The sequence below is a fragment of the Sylvia atricapilla genome, chromosome 2 (assembly GCF_009819655.1).
Source record: "Sylvia atricapilla isolate bSylAtr1 chromosome 2, bSylAtr1.pri, whole genome shotgun sequence".
Lineage (NCBI taxonomy): Eukaryota > Metazoa > Chordata > Aves > Passeriformes > Sylviidae > Sylvia > Sylvia atricapilla.
Window position 1 is genome coordinate 52095320 of NC_089141.1, and position 20562 is coordinate 52115881.

General features: G+C 41.1%; 1 protein-coding gene and 1 long non-coding RNA gene across 2 annotated transcripts in view; both read right to left on the minus strand.

Annotated features, from left to right (window-relative positions):
• The window catches only part of TRIM13 (tripartite motif containing 13), a 212133-nt gene that overhangs the window by 57284 nt on the left and 134287 nt on the right, over positions 1-20562 (minus strand). The gene's annotated exons all lie outside the window — the stretch shown is intronic.
• On the minus strand, positions 8008-18127 carry LOC136357721 (uncharacterized). Its single transcript, XR_010742934.1, has 4 exons — positions 17968-18127; positions 12801-12966; positions 10323-10382; positions 8008-8376 (listed from the first exon to the last, which is right to left on the minus strand). It is a non-coding gene; the product is annotated as an uncharacterized lncRNA (long non-coding RNA).

Genomic DNA, 20562 nt, shown 5'->3' on the forward strand with positions numbered 1-20562 from the left:
TTAATTTCTGAACAGACTCAGGCACAAAACTGCCTATGTGCCCTATGGCTGCAACCCACATGTACCAGCAGGTCACCATGTCCCACGGCACACTGCGGCTGAGAATGCCCCAACAAGGGCATGTTCCGGCATGAAGTCTGACCAGATAGATTGGAGCAGGAAGATGTGGAAAAGAAAAGGGAAAAGGCATTTCCCAGGAAAGGCTTGGCAGTTTGACTTTTTGCCAGCTTTGCTTTGAAGAATTAGTAATGCTAGGGAATGCAGCCCTTGCCATCAGTCTGTAAGGCGTTGTCTGGTTATTCACTCTGAGGTTGTCTCCACATCTCCAGCATCATCCAAGATCCCAATGCAAAGTGCTGTTCTCTCACACAGCGTGGGGCTGTGGCTCCTCTGTGAGGCCAGGCCCTGCCCCGGGACTGGGCAAAAGTGCACAGCTCCCCAGGCAGGGCAGAGGGCAGGGAATAGGCAGGCACATGGAGTGCCACTGCCCTCATGGCACCGGCATCTGTTGTCTCATCTTACAAACTTTGCTGTGCAGAGAGGTTGAATTCAGAGGCTAAAGCAAAAACTACCCAATAACTTAATTCAGAAACACCTTTCTAAATGTTTCCTGTTCTCCTTCCCCACCTCAGTAGAGCCCCATCTTAAGAACACGGGTGTGAGGAAAGGTCCCGTTCAGTGGGATGTGCTGCAAACACAGGCACAACACAAACGTCTTCTCAATGAACAGCATCTGCCCTACTTGCACCACAATGTCACACAGTCAGAAGTGTCTGTGTCATACAGAAACTAGGTTAAATGGAAAGGGTGTAGCTTTGTGAACCTTAATTTCAGCATTGTTTTGTACCTTCTGGGTCAGGATCTGAAATTTTTTATCCGTTCTTGAACAGATAGGAGTAGATCTGTAGGAGGTTTGCCTGAGTAAGAGCTAAGGCAGGAAATAGGGATTTAAGCTGGCTGCTGTGAGGGGAAAAAGACACCATCCTGAAAAATAAGCCTCATCAGCCTCTGACCGCTACTGTGTGTGCATGTTTTATTGTGTTTTTAGCTGCCCCACTGAGCCCAGCCTTCCCAAAGGATGCATCGGAATGTCAAGCTGTGAAGCTGCCAATACCCCACCTTTCCAACTACTCCAAATCTCCCTGTCAAAATAATAAATACTTGAAATGATAACCAAGGTAGCACATTGTGCTGGGGGCAGGTAATTCCCCCGCTGGTATGGACACACTCCCCATCCCCTGTGCCCCAACTCTCATAAGCCCTCTCTGCCCAGGAACAGGGATCACCTTCCCAAAAGCTGCTATTCACAACCTCCAGGGACAAGACACACTGACAATAAAAAAAACCTGTTGTGTTAGAAGATGTGGGAGAGCCATGAGGAACTTGAAGCATAACTCTGGGCAGGTTACTCATGACTAACTCCTGCATGGGCCACATCTTACTCTGCAAACATGGGACAGAGACCCAGGCTGTGCTTTCACAAGCAGTTCAGCTCAGCAAGAGTGAGAAAGTCTGCTTTACTCCTCATGTCAACAAATCAGTGCACAGCTTTTCCAGGTAATGTCATACCACTCATGCTTTCAGCAATTGCCATTTACAGTGGGAGAGAAGGAAGAGGTGGCTCATGCAGTCCTGGGCTTGTCTTTAAAGGGGATATTGACCTCAAAAGGTGATCTAAAGTTTAGCTTTAATTTCATCTGTAAAGCATCTGGGACATACTCTCCCAAAGAACTTTCAGGTGGTGGATGTGAGTCAGGTCAGTAAGTTGGTTTACATTGTCTGTAAACTCAGGTTTTATTACAGGTAAGATATTTAAATGCTGCTTGTTCATGTTGAATGCCAATGATACTGTGCTGCAGTACTTGTTTTTCCATATGTATCCATAACGTGGCCATCAGCACCAATTGTGGTTTTCATGGCCTGGGTTACAGCTTGTCTTTCCTCCTCCAAACTGTACTCACTAGTACTGGCTACTGAAAAACAAGCCCATTAGCAGATTCAGAACATCCTCTCATCTCTGTACCTTCTTTTCCTTCCTGGAAACCTCCTGCTAAAATGTTGCTTAATAAATACATCTGGACAACAAGAGGAAATCAACATCGTACAATTGTGTTTTAAGCCCAAAGACCAACCAGAAAGATTCTGCAATATTAAAAACTATGTTTACAATGTGATAACAGCATTTTCTCAGAGTGAATGGTACAGGCAATCATAAAAGCAAACACCTTAGACCATGTCTACTGAGCGCAGCTTAAGGTATTGGTCCTGGGGGAGCACAAGTCATCCTATGCTCAGCAGAGGAGCTCCGGTATAACATATCCACTGACCTGCACTTGAACCTGCCACTTGCTGTTTTCCCCTTATAATCTAAATCTGGAAATGCGCTGTCTGGTCAGTAGCGTACTACCAAACCATTCAGCGAAATGCTCTGGATGCCATAAAAGCGTGCCTGTGCTTGCAGCGCCGTGGCAAACAAACTTGTAAAATATAGCCCGAGCACGGCTCACAGCCACTGGCATCGCATGTGCTGCTGCGAGGCACCTTTGTAATGCAGCCAGGCAGCAGCTGTGTGCATTGCAGACATTGTGGGTGGGTGGCTGTCTGAGAGCCCAACAGCTGTCCCCGCCACCACGCCGGGCCAGCCCCGGCCTCCCTGGAGAGTGCCCTGCGCCGCTCTGCCAGAGACCGACTTCAGAGCACCCCGTGAGAGCAGTGCTGCCGCTCACACCCCTTCTCCTCCGTGGAGTTTTGAGGGGTGTGACTGCCCCAGTCACAGGGAGAGCCTGGGCAGCCTGGGCACAGGGTTCAGCTCTGAGTAATTCAATTGGCTCCTGTGTCCATCTTCACAAAAACTGACTGCAGACACCAACTCTTTGATGGATATATTTGTGTTAAAAAATACCAGGCAGTAAACTGCAGCTTTGTAATTTGGCTTGTTTTTATTCCCCAGCCCTGAAGTTCAGTCAAATCCATGCATTTCGGTGAGCCTGCATGCTTGCTGCCTTTCAGTAAATCCTGTGTGTGGACCCTGGTTGCACTAAAGCCATGCACGTGTTCATGACTGCAGCTTTTGTAAAAGTTACAGTTAATCCTTCTTACCTTATGCCATTGAGTAAGAAAAGCAGCCCTTAGATTTTGTTACCCAAAGAAGTTCAAAAGCCTTAATTTCCAAGTCTACTTGATCTGCCATGACCTGAGGGATGATCTCAGCCACATTTGTGGAAGCCCCTGTCTTGCAGTGCGAGGGGGCTGGGGCAGGCCAGCATTTCAGAAACGTGCACCTCCAGAACTGCATCTTCTCACTGAAATTCAGAAACTGGTGCAGCAGCTGTAAAGGCTGCCATAGGCTTGGATAGCAGTGAACCCCAGGGATAATGGCAGTCAGAGAGAGAAAAGTGCATGACCTCACCTAAAACCGCCTGAAATCACTGCATCTTTCTGTTGACTTCAGTGATCTTTGCCTCCCTCCCTGAATGAGTAACAAGGATCCCCACACATTAGGCAAGTGAGAGGCATGAACAGACAGCAATAACAGCTTTGAAAGCGCTTACTTATATTTAGATACTTTTACCTCTCTACAAAAGTCTGACAGTCTCCACGAGTCATCACAGGTTGGCTTCCAGTTTCGTAGCATAATCCCTACCAGCCATTTTAACTGATCCTGTGAGCATAGAGCATCTTTCACTGTGAAATGGGGGTTTTTCAGGCTATATTTTGCACTGACACTTGAATAACATCAAGCAAACTGCTGACTCTTTTTAAGTTGTAATGTGTCACTTAGAAAGCCTTTAAGCAGGACCATACACTTGGTTCATTCCGATTAAAACGCTTGAGTTTTTAAAGCTGCACAATATGCAGGAAAGCACCAATTGTGCAAGCAAACTCTTCTTTTTCCTTCGAAGAGTAACTGGTAACTGAGCTCTACTGGATTTTCCATTCTGGTGATTTGCTCTGGCCACACAGGCAGGGTAGGGGCTGGCAGGGCTGGGCACACAGAGATCTGAATCTTCAGTAGTATTTAGGGAGTGCACAAAATATGAATGTGAAAACACAACAGATTTTAAAAATGGCATCTTCCTTGCAATTTTTGATACTGAAGCTCCAGCTCAGAACACTGGGATCACAATGATGTGAGTGAAGGCAAAGCAGCTTCAGTGCAGGACTGGGAGCCCATAGCTCTAAATCCTTCTTCAACATCTGACTAAAAAAAGAGAAGAGGACTTCTAACAGGCTTGATGTCATACTGAAGGGATTTTTTCTGGGCTTAGAAGAGCAAGGGAAGATGGAAAAATGAACAAGATTTTTTTAAATCCTTCTCTGATTTCTTTTTATTTTTTCACATCAGAATATTTGTTTCTTTTTTCCTCTCTCTTCATACGGCAAAGCAGCTGTGCTGTTCCCAAAGTAGGCAGGGACAGATCAGGTATTGTGGCCAGTTGGTCGAGCCTTTCTCATTGCCTGGCTGAGGTTCTCTCTCAGCCACGAGTCTGCTCTACCCTACCTAGAAACGCCTTCTAAAAGCAAATTGAAAAGGGAAAACGAAAATGGAGTTACTTAAAGGATTTCTGTCCTGCTTGCTCCTCCTGACCTAACAGAGAGGAGAGGAAGGCAGAAGAGGAAACAAGCTCAGAGGAGTCCGAGTAGATGCTTTTGTGCTGCCTCGAAGCCCTCAAAGCGCACTGGAGATATCTCAGAGCCCAGAGCCAGTGGCAGCACAGACACCCCAGGTCTCATCAAGCCTGACACCACACACAGCTTTGTGATGCTGGAGTTGCTACACTTAGATAACAGTGAACAATAAGCACCGGTGCCCACACTTCTCAGCAGGCCTCCGGGGCCTGCTAAAGGGGGCACAGCTCCATTTTGGGGACCTCTTTGTCCCTTGAAGAAACCAACTTACGAGCCAAAGGGGAGAGGTAGATCTGTGGTTTCCAATGAGGCCGATGGACCAATGCCAGAAGAAAACGAAATGATAGATTACATATTGTATGAAATTATCAAATCTTAAACTGTGTGTTAAGAAGTGTCCAGAAACAGTTATTTTCATTACTCACTGAGGACCATCTATCTAGCAACAGATAGAGTTGGAAATTGTTTCATCAGTGCTTGCCAGACACCCACTTCTCTTATCAGACCTTTGCTCCCAGGGAGCACCAGGCTGGGAGAGCCCTCCTATGCTCACAACTTCTTCTTGGATCATCATGAATTCTTTGTATTTACAAAATCTTTATTAGCCCCCAGAGGCACAAGATAAAGACAAAAGACCATAAAAATGTCCTTAGGAGGTCAGACTAAAGGTCCCTCTAGCCCAATATCCTGTCTCTAAATCTGACAATGGGGAAGAGTACAGGACTAGGGCAAGCCTATATAGTAAAACTACCATGATATACTCTGTCAACCTCCAGTGATTTGGAGGTCAGGGACTTCCTGACCCAGAAATGGTATGTTTGTGTTCGAAGGCAGAGAAGGATTTGAACCTCTAGTCCAAGCATTTGAATGCTACAGGAAAAAAACACTTAACTCAGCTGGTGAGAGAAATAAAAGTTCAGTATAAAACAAAGCTGGTGGAAGCAGACCAAAAGTTCATTTCAAAGCCCATGACATTATCTCCAAGAACAGACTTAGCTTTCTGAGGCCAAGAAGCATATTTTAGCCTGAGAGGCTCTGACTGCTCAGTATTCCTGAAGCAGCACTCACCCAGACCTCTTCATTTCATCTGATCCTTCAAGAGAAAAGGAGGATGAGGAGCTCTTAGCATATGGGGCTGCAGAATTTGAAGCCTTCCTCTTCAATAATTCAGTCAAATGCTAAAGGTTCTTCTCAGCATAAATAGCAGGTTAGGTAGGTGTTTCCTTCAGGCATCAGACCAAAACAGTATCTCATACTGGACTGTGGTGGGCAAGTGAATTTTTTACTGGCCAGAGCACAGCTATCCCAGCTGCAGCGAGTGCAAGGAAGTAGTACAGATGTTGAAGTCAAAGGGTTATCACAGTGGCCCAGACTCAGGCCAGACCACTGAGCAATGCCTACACAAGTGCGCAAGTGCGTGCCAACAGCACCTCAGACCACAGCTCCAGCAAAATGCTGCCACACCACAACCAGCAGTGTTCAGACCCAGGTCACAAGGACAGCCACCACAATGGGTCTCAGCAGCAGCAAGAACAAAAACAGGCACAGGTCCCTCTGCCACATGAAAGGCTGCACAAACATTCGTTCCCTTGCAACCTTTATGCAGGGCCCCGGTGCTCACATGAAAGAACAACGGCGCTTCAGACCTACCCCACTTCTCTCTGTCAGCCACCACATCCCCCTATTGAAATCATTTCCTGTTTTATTTTTAAGATTGCTGCTGTCATAAGCTGTTGCTGGCATGGGGGTGGGGATGGGAAGGTGGTGTCCATCCAGTGAGCACAATAGCCAGCTGTCACCTCCTTCCCAAGATAGCTTTTACTGCTGCTGCTCTGCGAGATGGCATGGTGGTAGGGGGAACACCGAGAGGAGCAAAGACAGTGGTGCTTGTCACTTTGTAGCACATCTCCTGGAAAATCAAGGGAAACAGGCTTGATAGGACAAGAAGAAAGAGCAGATTCGATGTTTCAGATCCTTATGGTGCAAGAACATAAAATCTGCAAGGGACAAGAGTATCTCTTTGAGGGTGAGTCTTTGTAATTGGAACAGAGATGCAACACAAAAATCCAAATTCTAGCTAGTGAGAGCGGCAGCTGGCGTAATTGTCCCCTCTCCTTATAGCATGCATAGCAGAAAAAATAAAATAAAATAAAATAAAATTCAAACTGAAAATGGTGCTTAGTTATATTGTTAAGCTGCATTATTCCTAGCATTACCTTTGCCTCTGGGTCCCAGGTTCGTGCTGAGTTTACACTGGGACAAGTCTCTTGGTCCATCATGTCTTCCCATGGGGGTTTTTTGTCTTAAAAATATACACAGCAAGTGGCATAGTTTGAGTGAGATGAGGGTCAGATCGGAAGGCAGAACTGAAATTAGTAACAAACCAGCTGCTGGAAATTATTTCACAGACTCTGGAACAAACTACTCAGTTTCACTAGGGGCCACTGTGCAGCACAGGATCGGCCATTTCCACAGGGCTGGTGAGAAGGGCCAGTCACATCGTGGGCACCAATCTGGAGAGGTGGGTATGTTTTGGTGCAACAAATTGATTTGAAGATAGCCAAGATTTTTTTTCTCAAAGCAACTTCTTAAAAATTCACCAGCAATCCCCTTCTAAAGCCATAGTAACTGCGAAATTTAGCTGCTTTTTAATTTATTTTTTTAAATGCCAGAAGTCATGTAATTTTCATGGCTGTAAATCAGAACATCTTCATTCTTGTGGCATGTTTTTCACTTTTATGAACACTAATTTCACTACATTTTTAGAGTGGTGACTTTAGCCACAGCATGGCTGCTGCTAAGTTCCCACGGCTACCAGTAGGACTTTTATGTGGGAAATCTGTGGGCAGCAGGGAGCCTCCCTGTTTGTATCAATATGAACTTCCCAAGAACATCAGACTGACATTTTCTCAGCCCCAGTAAGAGCACACATGCTCTCACTTAGAGCTCTCTTTTCCTAAGCTGAAGGACATGTGTGATCATTTTAATTTCATCAGTTTTCTAGCAGGCCTTTTGCATACACAAAAATGCTGCACAAATGAGGTTTTTTCCCTCTCCAGCCAGCAGAAGCCAAATCCTACAAACTGCCGAGTGCCAGTTGTAAGGCCCTAGGGGACTCAAGCAAACACCAGGAGATCCTGGTATGGGACATCCTTCCAGCTTTCACGCTCCCAGCATTCTGGAAACCCTCAGTGCTGCAGAGACACCCATGATCCGTCTCCACCATCAGAGGCCAGGCTGTCAGTGCTGGCGGGTCACCACTGGCACAGCCGTCCACAAGAGTTTCCCAGCCATTCGCTCGGCGGCTACGCATTCCAGAGATGAGCAGACACAAACACATCTCCTGCACTTGCATGCTGGAGCACTTTCTGCAGCTGGGTAATGAGTTGAAGAGCATATCAGAAGCATATATACTGTCTCTCCCAGCTGAAAAGAAAAAAGCTGGGGGGGGGAGGGTGGTTCTTGGTTTTTTTCTTTTTTCTTTTTTTTTTTCTCTCTCAGAACATAAAAATGTAGTGGAAGGGCAAAGGGTGAATTGAATGGCTTCAGCTTTCTTAGAGATAATATATTGCAGGGAAGAATTAGCCATGGTTCAGTCTACCTTTAGAAAAGCTCATAGACACAACAGGACCACACTTAGTGATCATACCTAACTATTGTTTCCTATTTGCAGATCTACAGACCTGTGGAAAGGTTTCAGGTTCATAATCACTGATAAGAGGCATCCATACTCAGGAGTGTGAGGCACTGGGAAGCAGGGAAGCAGAAATACTCAATCAACTGTTTATCACTTTGGTCAAAAAGGCTGATTTCTTTGTCAGTGAGAAATGCTCCACCTTTGCATGAAGCTGAAGCCAAGAGAAATCCTTAAACCCTGCTCCTTCAAAACAGTCACAGTTCCCCCTTTTTAATTCAGTGTTCAGCTCTTTTATGAACCTGTCCTTTGGAAGCTGCTGCAACCATCAATCTTTGTACCTGGCAGCAGGTGAAGTCCACAACACACTGCTCTGGGCATATACTTCAACATCATGCCACATATCCCACATGAAAACAGCAATATTGTGAGATATGCTGCTATTCAGCTAGCAGTGAGAATGTCAACATATAATTGAGAGGGCTTGAAATGGAAAATATAAAGTTGAAGGTAGTTTTTATTGTTGTTGCAGCCAAGATAGACTAGGACTGTAAATGTGGTGAGGTTTGGAAAGAGGCCATATCTTTCCCAAGACCAACAGGCATATTTTGGGGAAAAACAAGATAACCTTCCTCTAGCTCAAAACTGTCACTTCTGGGCTTTTAAGTTTTGCATATTTCACTGCAAAAACCTGGAAACTCTTTTGCCAAGCACAACTGTCTTGCTGCTGTGCTCATTGTAGGCTTACAGCAGAAAAAGGAGCACGTGCTCAGCTGCTGAGCACTGCACAGAGTTATGCTGTTGCTTCATGATCAGAGGGAGCCTTGGGCATGTCAAACATCCACAACTCAGAGTGGCAGTGGGGAGAGAAAAGGTGTCTCCAACCCATTGCTAAATGGTGACATGTTTTGGCAGTACTTTATTTAAAAGGCTCAGGATAATGAGGGTTTTTTAGGAGTAGAAGCATTGGAGAGTATACATAAAAATTCAGAAGCTGTGAGGTGCACCAGGAAGATTTATCACAGAGGGTTTTTGTACTTCTCTGACATCAGGACAACGTTTTAATAAACTTGTTATGAGATGCATTGAGCCATTTGCAATCTCCCTTATTCTCTATCTCAGATAATGACACTGGTAGCACATTCCAGGCCTGTTTGAAATATCTTTCAGTGAAAGTCAGGAAGTGAAACATTTAGACGCACTACAGCTAGATCAAATTTCCCAGTGAAAATCCTCACCAAGGGCTAGTGCAACCACTAGTGCAAGAATGCCAAAAAGATTTCTCTGCTGTCTATAACTTAGGCCTGTTTTGAAGGCAGTGGCAGCGTCTGCATGTGCACATCTGTGTCTTTTCTCTTTGAAAAGCTGCTGAGCTTGGCCAGAGAAGCCAAATGAGATAAAGATCTCAAAGTTACCAACTTTTCTAAAAGCCACATGAAAATAATCTGCCAAATAGAAAAGAGGAGACCCATACATAACCTGTACAAGAACTCAGGCTGAAAGTAGGACTGTGGTATGAACCTCCATGTTACTATGTCCCCTGACACCCACCCTAGGGGGAAGAAGCTGTAACACTTCAAGAGGGAGAATGGCTTCAACACCTCATTGTGCTCACCCAAGCACAAATCCACCTGCTCTTAGCAGCCCTGATGTTCGAGTGATTCCTTATGGACATTAGGAGCGAGCTCATTTTCAGGGCATGGATCTACAGATGGGGTTTTTCTAGGGACCTCAGGGCTTCATCCCTTTGAGTCAGCAGCCAGCTAACCACATTCATTGTGTGGTCACAACTCCCTGACCTCAAATGCCCCCAGGGCAATCCTACCCAGCATCTGCAGGGAGAAGGCACATGTAGACGTGAGCCGAGTGTTGGGCTAGTGAGAGGGGCTGGAAAATGAGAAATGTCCAGAAGAATAAATGAGAGCAATGAAAACAGGGCACAAAAGAAGGTCAAAACTTTGGTCACCCTCTGAAAAACTTGTAAGAACTTTCTGGTATCGAGTCATATGAAGGGAAAGTGGGTGGCTCTTGAGACACAGTAAAAATGAGATTAACTCACCTACTACATTCTCAGTCATCCTCCTCTTATAACCACTGCCAGGAAGTATGAATAACCAATCTAAATTTAAATAGAACAAAAAAGAAAATACTATACAATATGACTAGTCCACAAAGAAACCATGAATTTGCTCTTTTAATAATTAAAAGCAATCCAACAAGTTTTCCAAAGTATTCATCTCTTGTCATGAAATAAAAGACTATCTTCACTGCCCATGTATGCCAAATGTGCTGCATTATCTGCCCAGATAATTGCATTATTTTTCCCATTTGGATGAAATTGCATTTTGTGAGAGTGACAAAGTAATTCCCCAAGTGCCAGTTATTTCTCTGCTTAGAAAATACCATGTACAATTATCCCATTCATGGAAGAATTGAAATGCTTTAACTACCTACTTGCTCATATTTTGTAAATTATGGAAGAAAAAAAATGTTCATTGCCACTACCAGCATGAGACAAATGTTTTACTGCATATGACCAGAGCTGACAAAATTTCCACCCCAAGCCAATTTGAGTTCAACTTGGGACAAGCCTTACAGATGGTTTTTGGGGGTTTTTTTTACTTCTTGCTTTGCAGAACCAGTATACTTCTACAGCTCAGCTAACAGGCTATGTGCTTTGACCTTCAAATCCAGATTTACAGATATCTTCACACTTGGATATTTCTAATGTGTTTACTTCACTGAACATTAGAAATATTATTAATATTTTTAAATCCCAAGAGCTCCCCTCCAGATGCTGCCTGCAATGTAGCTCTCTGGGAGCCATTTGGAGAGAGAACATTTTTAATCCCTTTCCAGCAGAACTTTTCACTCAAGTCAGTGAGTGTTGATATTATGCAAAATAAGTAAAGGTGGTAGGAATGAGTTCACAGGCAAAACTCTCCATGAGTCAAACTGTGCCCCAGCTACCACATTAAACTGTGCTGATAAGAGGTGAGATTGCCAAATGCCATGAAGAGGGCTTTGGCACATTAGCATCTGAGAGCGTTTTTTCCCAGACATGAGTGTGGTCCCAGATCTGAAGTCCATTAAAGCCTTTTAATCACTCTGGATTTGGCTTTAGGGAAGAAGGGCAGTTTCTGGCGTTGTTGAGTTAGAGTGAGTGTATCGAAACAACTCGAGTCGTTGAACGGCCGGTGCCGCTGCAATGGAAACAAAGGAGGAAGCGGAGCTGAAGGGATTTCTGAGAAACGTCGCAAACCAGTTAAGTGGGCAGGAATTGGACAACCTATCAAGGCATGTGGAAAGAGGCTGCTTTCTAGAGATATGCCACCTACAGCCATTTTGTCTTTCAGTGCTCCAGTAATCAGATCCATACATACGGACACATACTACTGGGCAAGAAAAAATATATCATTCAACAATGTTCATAAATTACAGACATAATCAAAGTAAAAAAAAAATGCATCTGTTTCTGCACCACTATGCACAGCAACTCCTGACTAAAAATTAATAGCGTATTGCTTACTGTGCCTATATACTCAACAAGTCTAATTTCATATTAAAATCACAAATCTTTGCCTTTTATCAGAGAGAAAAAAGAGAAATTAGAATTCTCTTTTTCATGTTTCAGAACAGAAGTATGAGCTTTGAAGTCCTGTATTTGTGAAAGAAACCATCATAGCCTGTTAAAATGAGGTTTTGGTAGTGAGAAGGTTAACTAATTTGGTTTCCCCGATAAGTTTATCTGTGATCAAAACTGAGTCATACAGAAAATACTCCTACAAGATTTGACCTTTTACTTGTATCCCACACTGAGATAATATACTTAAAATGGATATCAATAAGAACTTTGTTTTTAAAAGCATATTTAAAATAAATTACTTTTAAATAACAGAAACTGTTTTCAATTAGCCCTGTTAAAGGAAATCAACTAGAAAGTTATGTATGCTTTTTTATTTTCTTTATATAAATTATACCCAGGAGTCCTATGATAGCAGCACTGTACAAACTATGCACTACCTTTATATTTATTTCTTATCAAAATAAACTTAACAAATTAGATTTGTTTTCACAGCACTTTATATCCAATAATGACAATGTTGTATTGGTCCCAGGACAAAAACAATGAAAGTAGCAGCTGAATGGTATTTTTATTAAGAGTTAACAAAAATGTCTTGTGCAAACAGAGTATATAAAGAAAATTAATTCCATAATTCCTCATGATGAAGGCGTTCTTCTTTTTTTCTTTTTTTCTCACAATATCAATCTCATTTGGAAAGACCATTTTGAGGGGAAAACTTAAGTTTTAGCATGACTTACTCAGCAAAATGATATGGCTGAACTTAAACATTGCTGACTGTTAGGATTTAATATTAGGACCTGGCAAATGTTTTGATAACTTAATACTTTTTAAGAGAAAACTTGTTTGTTACTGAAGATTTTGGGAGCCCAGAAGAAATAGAATCTGAAAAATAACAGAACTGAAGATCCAAAGAGATGTTTCTTATTTTTCCCTTTTTTCCATTTCCTCTACCTTAAACTGGTTCCTCCATGCTAGCGTTTTAGAAGCTTTTTTACGGGTGATAGATTCTGATATATCCAAGATATTTGCCATACAGCTCAGCAAGAGTCCACGTTTTCCTCCAGCAGTGGAAAAATGGCAGGGCTAATAGTCTGGGGTTTGTTACTAAAAATGAGTCCTTATACAAAAAAAAAAAAAAAATAATAATAATTAGAACATTGTTTAGAACATGTGGTTTGCTGCTATTAAGTTAACAGTGGAAAATCTCATTACTTTTAAAGTTAATTTTATTTTGTGGTGGGATTGTTCTCTAGACTGAAGCAGATGTTGTCTTAAACAGAGACTCTAATCCTACCTTACAGTCTTCAGTTCAGCAAGTCACTCTCTGCATAGCTTGGCTAGATGCATGTTTAAAGTCAAGGGATGAATTAAAAGGTAAAAAGGAAGAAAAATAACTTTTCCCCACATGTGCCCCTGGGGCTGCTAGCAGGCAATTGTGTGCCACCTTTTCCAGCTCTTTCTTTAACTACAGGAGTTGTCCAATAAAGATCTTGGGTTAAAGATGCTCTTTTAACAGTGCTAACAATGTTTCTGCTTCTAATCCAAGATTAGAGTGCTCTGCTGGGACAAATTAGAGGTTGGGCAAATTCAAACACCAGCTCCATGCAGGAAACACAGTGGAGAAGAAGGGTGTAAGAAAAATGTAAAGTGGTCTGATGGCCCAAGAGCTCTGAAAATCAAAGGGATGCAACAGAGAAGAAAGTAGTAGCCTGTGAAGATTTCTATTCCAGGTTTGTTTTGAAATTTTGGAAGCAACTAAGTTGACTTCCGACTTTTGATAGAGGCTATAATAATTTACAGTAACAGATAATGAAATCTGCACTTTGAGGGGAAAATGACCCCAAGACAGAAGACTTGTTTATCACCTGCATGCCATATATGCAGACATATACATATATGTCTCCTACTCACAAGTTATGATGACTCAGATCTAAACTCTCCTGGTTTAAAATACCAAGTGAGATTCAGAGTCACATAATATTTGCGTTCCACCAACAGTCCAATGTTTTGGGGCTTTTTTTGGTAACATATGATCAGACTATATAAAAATCACTCTTGTGCAAAGGTGAGCCATTACATTGTAAACTTCATTCACAATAACTCTTGTGTAGCTCAAGTTTGTGAGCTATATTTCAAGATGCCCACAAAATTTTGTACTCAGCCATTTCCCTTGCACTTTTCTCTAGAAGTTCACCATGAAAATTTGACAAATGAATAACCAAATTACATGTACACAAGATCACTGATTATTTTATATTATTTTTTTTCTGAGCATCACTCTAGCTCTTCTTAACCAAGTTGCCAAAGTGTGAGAGCTGCACCTAGAAGCTGACTACCTTAGCCTCACTGCTACTGAGGTCTTGCTTCTCCATCAGTGATAATTTCAAAAACTCAGGAGTTCAGTCTCTCAGTATCTTTGGGGAAAGAAAATGGACCAGCTGCCCAGCAAACAAAGGAGTTCTGACTTGTCTGAACTCATAAGTACTCAGCAATGCTCTGTTGAAAATGTTTCTGTCTCTCACGGTTTATCCCCAGATGGCAATCAAGTACCACACAGCCACTTGCTCACTTCCCCACCTACACAGATGGCAAGGCAAATACAAAGAAAAAGTAAACCCCTTGTGTTGAGATGAGCAATGATTGAAATAAAAGAAAATGTTAAGGTAATAACAATTGTAATGAGAAACGTTGGCAAGCTATGGAGTGTGTATATAAAACCCAGCAGAAACAAGTGATGTTCAATACATTTGTTCACCACACACTGCTCAGCCCACCCCCAAGCACTGATAGGAGCTCCCAGCCAAACTCCAGAAGTTTGTATACTGGGCATGATTCTGTGATATGGAATATCCCTTTGGCTACTTCAGGTCAACTGTCCTGGCCATGCTCCCTCCAGATTCTTGTGCACTTGCCCACTGGCAGAGCATGAGACACTGAAAAGTCCTTGATTCAGAGTAAGCACCACTTAGCAACAACTAAAACATCAGTGTGTTATCAACATAATCCTCATACTAAACCCAAAACACAGCACTGCACCAGCCAGATGAAACCAGTTCAATATCAGTACAGCATCAGTTTGTTGAGTTACACTAAAATTTTACAAAAACTGAAAACAGAGCAGAAGACTGCTCACTGTCCCACTGTGAATAAGAGCACATCAAGATGAGGGGTCTGATCTTCACAAGGGCATGGGTTCCTGCAGCTCCCATACCAGCTAGGAAGAGCAGCAGGTGTTCAGCACCCCTGAAATACCAGATTTTGAACTTAAAGCACATGAATCCTTGCATGACCTCCAAGTGGGGAAGTGTCTACTCTCATTTTGGGACTAGGAGCCATTTAGAGCATTGATAAAGATTTGGGAAATGAGTTCACAGTGCTGGATACAACTGTAAAAAACATACAGACTGAATTTGGGTCTTATCACAAATTCCTTATTTTACAGATGAACAAAATCTCAGTGTAACTAACCTAGAACTGAGAAAATTTCATCTGTTAGCAAATGTCAAAAATATAAGCCAAGACAGAGAATGAGAGCAAGACCTTGCTTGAACAGAAGGTGAAGCTTTAGAGTTATGGCGTTTATCTGTGCCATGGAGTTGTGAAACCAACACATTTTTGACATCTCACACATGTGCAACTGAAAAGTGAACTTGCAGAAAGGGGTTATTTCAAGAGCTGAGTGAAACTAGCTTGCTCAGTTTGCAGAGCTTTAGTGCTAACTTTCTTATGTTTTGCTTCATACAGTTCTATACTCCAGGAGTTTTGTTTTGAGTTTTAGCTTCAAACAAAGCAAAACTGATTGTAAACCGCTTATTTTGACTTTTCACGTTGAAACTATATCTCACACGGAAAGTTTCAAAAGCCAGTGCACAGGACTGGTAGCCTGGGCTAGTTCAACCTGTATTCAAGCTGACTGACTGAGGGTCAGAGACAAGATCTCCCTACATGCAGTGTTGCTGATACCTGGCTTTTCTGTGCAGTCCCATGTCTGTATGAAACTATCCAAACCCATCCAATTTTATGTAGTTTTCTTCCAGGAATAATAGAAGAAGCTTATAGACAGAGTTGTCAGATTAAACTAACATTATGTAGTGGCAAATTAGTAATTTTTTTTAATTATTAGATTTGTTTCTAGCTAGATCCAATAGGACTATTATAAAGGCATTATTTTTTTAAACAGAAATCCAGACATATGGATAGCACTATTTTCTGCTAATTGAGTGCTGGTTGTTTACCTGTATCTTATTAGATATGATTTGCCAGGAACAGCATGGCAGTGTCCAGATACACCTTCTTGACAGAAGCTTTTCTTTATTTTGCACATTTATGTTCTCAGCAGACCTTCAGCCCAACTAACACATTGGGATATCTTAAACAGACACAGAAAATAATTTTGGTCTGATTTCAAACAGCACTTAGTATCCTATTTCTATTATCATAATTTAACTTTCCACTATATTAATAACTAAGACAATTTTTACCTAGCAAGCAGCAATCTAAAGCCTCTAACTTGAGAAAAATATCCTGTGCTTATTTGTCTTTCTAACCATCAAAGAAAGACACTACAACAAACCTGGGTACCAGCATTTTTCCTGTGTGATTCACTTACACCAAGCAAACCCTCTAGACCTACAGTTTTCCTTTTATGAATTTCTGCTTAACCAATATGATCAACAGGTCCCCTTCTCTGTGGGTGGTGATAATGTCAGTATACCACTGTCCAAATCACCTTTCCCTATAGGGAAATGTTAACATTTAACTCTTGAAATTTAAACCACATGTATTATGGTCTCATAACTGCACTCTGTATTAACTGACTCTTGTTATTAATTTGTATCTCTAAAAATCTTAATGAAACCAGTTATTGGAAATGTTAAGTACAGTAGACATCTAAGATTTGCGTATGAGCTAACATATTTAAATGGTGACTAAATATTTTCCCCAATCATTACAAACATGTTTTCAGAATTGCTGATGACACTACTGTACGTATGTTCAGTGTAAAGCTGTGTCTCAGGAGGGCTGTTCTTTCCAGCCCATTCCAGGGAACAGAAGCAATGGCTTTCCAGTGGTTTCAATCTCTTACCTTCACCTTATCCAGAAACATAAAGTGTCATTCAAGTGCTGCCTACATGAGACCTGCACCAAGAAGAGCAAATTCTATGTGCATTTATCACTTCCAGTTTTCCTCTTGGTATTCCCTGTGAGAGGCACTGCTGCTGCACAGGGTCTTTGCATGCATTGCCATCAGGTGACCACAAATTTGTAGCTGCCAGTGTAGGAAAAATATTGGTATTTGGGACAAATACTCGGGGACTTCTTGTTCAAACAACACAAACCACAGATTCGACTGTTTCTCCAAACTAAAGTGTTCCTCAGTAAAATTTAACACAACTGCAAATGTTAAAAATCTGGACACTAGCTAATACATGGATTAGCTGATCTAAAACTGCAATTATATTAAAAACTAGTTGGGGGAGAGGCGGAAAGACTGTATAAAACCTTACAGTGCTTTCTGTAACTTCTAGAAATGAAACAGCTTATTTAATGTTTACACATATGATTTAGGTAGTACTTACACAGTCCTGTAATTATAGCCATTGTTTTAATTATACATTTCATGTTTCATCATAGAGACATGTTATTTAATACATATAAAAATGTAAAAAATTATCTTCAGAACAGCATTTTTTTAAATAGATATCAACTCCCAGATACAAATTTGCACTGCCTTTTTTTTTTTTTTTTAATAACTGAATTGTGTAGCCAATCTCATAAACTGTATGTTTCACTGCCCAGAATACTCTCCAGTCCCCTGGAGTAATATTGATAAAAGGAATGTATTTTCCCCATCTGTCTGGGGAAGGGTACCGGGGCTTGCAAATTGTATTTTAAAACAACAGTCATCTGAGATAGTTCCGTCACCTCAAGATATCCTGTGGGCTTGGTCACAAATTTCAGAGTGCTTAGGTTGTAGCTCTCCAGCTCTTCCCATATTGTGCATTCTTTCCCATTTCATAATCTTTCAATTAATTCCCAATCCATAAACTCTTAACACATGTCCTGATATTTGGTAAAAGCTTTAAAAATGTATTTATACTCCTCTTAAGAGACAAACCATTCCCAGTTCTCTGTAGTTTTCTTTCACCTTCATTCAAGATCCAATTCCCAGTGATCAGAGAAGAATGACACCAAGAGGGTATCTGTTTCTTATTTCAAATAACCATTGCAGCCATGCCTTGGGAGTCCATCCTGAAAAAGATTGATAAAAATTTTTTAAAAAACCCAACAAAATACATGGAAACAGTTCTTTCTTTCACTACCAAACTATAAAATTAATATTACACATCATTAAATCAAATTTTATGATTGCTTTGTAAGTCACTGTCCGTCACAACTTTTTATATAACAATTAATTTCTTTAACTTTACAAAAGTAGTCTAAATTCCTATCAAGCATAATGCTAGTGACTGATTTTAAAAAGTTCACAAGAAAGTGTTCTCTGTCTACACAATCCTAATTAATGCCTGTGGTGGATTTTATCCAGAATTCACTACATTCCATTAGCTTTAATTTTATTTTAGGATTAGTTATGTATTTTATACATATACAATATATAATTTTATGCATCATATACAACAAATTGCTGCTGTTATAACATAACAATTCAGCAATTCTCAACCCCACATTGTGCAATTTATATATAACTAAACTGACTACAATAGTCTAAATTTTTAACTTCTGTCTTATTCAACAGACCATCAAAACTGGACCTGATTAACAAAAATTTCTAATTGTGTATGCAATTAATGCATTCTTTAACATAATTTCTTTAATTTAAAAGGTTTTTTTAAATTAAATACATGTTTCTTGTGTCTATCTGAGTGTCATGCTACCTGAAATTACCACTTTCTTCCGGAAAATTAGTTTGCTGCATCAATCCCAAAACTGGGAATTAAGCTTCCTTTAGCCAAACTCAAACCACTAGAGCCCTGACGAGAAGCCCCAGGCTCCTAGCCAAGACCTTCCGTGGTGCATTTGCTCAACAAGAGCCACTCCCAACTCACACACAGGTTCAGTTCAGCCACCGGAATTCAAAACAGACCCTTGACAGCATCACACTGAATACAGCAACTCTGTCCTTGTTAGATATGAAAGTACTCTCCTGCCTCTATGTCTTGTTAACCTGAAATAAAACATCTTAGAGGGAATTGCCTTTCCAGACCTGATATCTTTCATTTTCTTAAGCATTTGCAGAGGCGTAATACCTTTTACGGCAGTTTTCTAATGGGGAATTTCATGTTCCTGAAAGAAGATATCTAATGCCTCCTAGGATACCCTGGACTATTCAGGATATATGTGCAGGGTTGGCATGTTGTGGGACCTACAGAAGACTTTTGACCTTTGACAAAATCCCACACCTTTGAACTGGCAGTGAGAGGCCAGATGGGATTCCTACAGGCTCTAAAATGCACAGGCCTATGTTTAGGCACATGAGTTTTTTCTAAAACTAGTAAAATAAACCACTAAAATTAAAAACCAGAAGAGACTAAACATAATTTTATACTATTTCACTTAATTAAAAACCTGAAAAAAATAGCAAAAACTTTAAAGAAATAGCTTTGTCTAAATCTGATCCTTTACTGTACAAAAACCTGCTGGAGATTATCATTGCTTGTTATATTGATCCTATAAAGGCCACAATGAACTAGTCATATTCACAATACTTTTATACTTTCTGACTTCAAATTTTAGAATAGCACTACATTTTCAAAGTTAAATACTTAAAATGTCAGAAAGCATTAATACAGTCTTCATGTAAACCCAAGAATACTGCCTTTAGCTATTTTGGAGCGAAGTTTTTAATTCAGTGTTTATATACTATTTTTTCTCACTCAGCAACTGAGTGCTTGATACTGTTTATAAGAAAAGTGTTGTTACATTTGTAATTAAATAACATCTTGGAAAAGACATGGATGCCAACAGGACAACTATTTTACATCCCTTCACTGAAAATAAAAATTCTAAAAATGTAAAATCAATTCCCACTTTAATGTGCTCCTGGCAGCCAAGCCTTGGAACTTGTTTTCCTGTTTTCCCTCAAGCAAATTTCCCTTTGATTCCAGGAAGAGTTTTGGCGGGCCATTGTGTCACAGCAGCACACAGTCCTTTGTAGTCCTTCTAGAATTGGCTGAGGAGAAGGTAAACGGGGCTGGACTAGTCAGAGAGAAGATGACTATGATGAAGTTACAAGAAAGAAATTAGATACAGGGCTAAGATGTAGCAGAAGTATTTCTAGAAGGGTGTGGAAGCGCTTGCATTTATGTTGCAGGCAAGGCAGCAAGGAAGGGTGCACACTTCTTTGTGCTTTTGTTTAAAGCAGATTCATTTAACTTAAAGTAATGCCAGGAGATTGGAAAGGTAAACTTCTAGAAGAAAACAATGCAAATTGCAAATGCAAATAGTAGAGGGGAAAATATTTAATATAAAAGGGACAATAGCAATACAGGGTATCTGGATAAATGCAAAAGACAGAAAGATAGAAAAATATTTATAATCATCAGAGCTGTGATGGGTTGGAACAAACTTTCAGTAGCATGTAGGGTGGTCAAGGCAGCTCCGGCAAGGATTTCACAGTAAGTTTGGTTTTAACAGCTGAAGACTAGACTTGATAGACCAGAAGCCCTCAGCAATGAACTAGCAGGGTCTTGGT